Here is a 2,031-nt window from a genome sequence, read left to right on the forward strand (position 1 = left end):
CTGCATTTTAATAGTGTTCGGATACTTTGTTATTTTTATCTGCATTTTAATAGTGTTCGGATACTTTGTTATTTTTATCTGCATTTTAATAGTGTTCGGATACTTTGTTATTTTTATCTTCATTTTAATAGTGTTCGTAAACTTTGTTATTTTTATCTGCATTTTAATAGTGTTCGGAGACTTTGTTATGTTTATCTTCATCTTAATTTCTTCTTATTTTCTCTAGAGATGCAATATTTGTGTAGTAGCCAAGATAAAGTGGTTTCGTATCATTGTTGGTTTTTCATTGAACAAGGTGTTTCTTGCTACTTTCTGGACAGGGTTCTACCTTGATATAGGAAACCCATAATACAATATATCACACTTCCCATACACTATCTGAAATAACCAATATAAAGTTGAAATACTTTAGACATTTATACGTTTGTACTCCACAATAAGTTTCAACTAAACTCCAATAGTCTTGAAGATTCTCCACAAACTTCATCTTTCAAGATTTATTCTTTAAAGAAACCATCTAACTTGGTTTTCTGTTAGAGAAAAATTATCCAAGATGTATTGACGCCAAACCAGAATTCCACTTTTCTATTAACCATAAAATCAAAACTAACCATCTTATAGCCCTAAATATTCAAATAATAAGTATATATTATTAAACAGTTAAAGCTGTTAATGACTTTAAGAACACCTTTCTAAATATAGACATATTGTGATTTACAATAGTTTTCATCAATACTCAACTAACAAGTGTAGTGGGAAACAGAAGTGTTTCTATGAACGAGTTTAAATTAATTTAACTTTGTTACCTATCATTACCATAACAGACTTGTTACAGTGTCAGTTTATCCCAAGTAAAATCAACCAGGTGTAGACGTAAGCACGTGCTGTCTACTTTGACCAGAAAGCTAGTCTAATCATATTTTTTTATTAACGATACACTACTACTTCAAAATAACCAACTACGTGATATATTCCAAGCTAAGAAAGTGATATTTGGATTAAGCCAAGCAGTGATGTAACACTGAGTATTCTCTTCGTTATGTGTTAAAATAAATGTTCTCATTAATTTTAGAGTAAAAGCACGTTATGGTTAAAACGTAGTGTTGTACACGTTAGTGTTAAGTGTTTGTCATCATAGTTAAAAACTGACTTGTTGGTCTGGAACTGATGTGTCAGTTTGTTTCAATTCAACTTACAGATTGATTTTGTCAAACTTATGATAGACTTTATGTAGTTTACTTATTCAGTGTACTTTACGACTCCTACTTTCCATTACCGTAAAGAAGGGTATAATAGCCTATTCTAAACACTTCATATTGAATTACAGTAATACTTCATGGCAGAATGTAAACATAATTGTTACTATTTTAGCTGTAGTGTTTTAAATGTTGTTTTTACTAGCTGACATCCCGCTTCTTGCAATAGTTGTTTAACTTACAAAGTTTGATAAAGCTTTGTGCATGTTTTTATACGTTCCACTACTTCTGACTTAATATTACCGAAATAAAACATGACACTCTTAAAACCTTTCGCAATTCAAAGGCTCACAGAAGAAAGATTGTTACCACAGTTTGTGTTAACAGAAGACAGATCGCTACCACAGTTTGTGTTCATAGAAGAAAGATTGCTACCATAGTTTGTGTTCATAGAAAGATCGCTACCACAGTTTGTGTTCACAGAAGAAAGATCGCTACCACAGTTTGTGTCCACAGAAGAAAGATATCTACCACAGTTTGTGTTCACAGAAAGATATGTAGCACAGTTTGTGTTCACAGAAGAAACTTGTGAAAACAAAACGTGTCGTTGTTGTAGCCGTAAAACCTGTGAATTATTGTGTTTACAGTTCCAACAGAAATTCTTACTTTAGCTTTAATGGACAACTGTTGTTTTTGTTGTTGTTATTGTTACCACTACCAAGTCTGTGGTACACTTCCTGCGGCGTCTCTATGATTTTTTATTTAGGGAGATATAAGGGGACAAACAGTTAGTTTGAAAGCAGAAACACTAACATTCTTCTGTCAGTGGAAGTCA

At 32.1% G+C, this 2,031-nt stretch overlaps 1 protein-coding gene across 2 annotated transcripts in view; it reads left to right on the forward strand.

Moving 5' to 3' along the window:
• LOC106472050 (stearoyl-CoA desaturase 5-like) overlaps positions 1-2,031 on the forward strand; it is a 28,139-nt gene that overhangs the window by 17,467 nt on the left and 8,641 nt on the right. The window lies entirely within an intron of this gene.

This window comes from Limulus polyphemus, unplaced genomic scaffold (assembly GCF_000517525.1).
Source record: "Limulus polyphemus unplaced genomic scaffold, Limulus_polyphemus-2.1.2 Scaffold5046, whole genome shotgun sequence".
Classification (NCBI taxonomy): domain Eukaryota; kingdom Metazoa; phylum Arthropoda; class Merostomata; order Xiphosura; family Limulidae; genus Limulus; species Limulus polyphemus.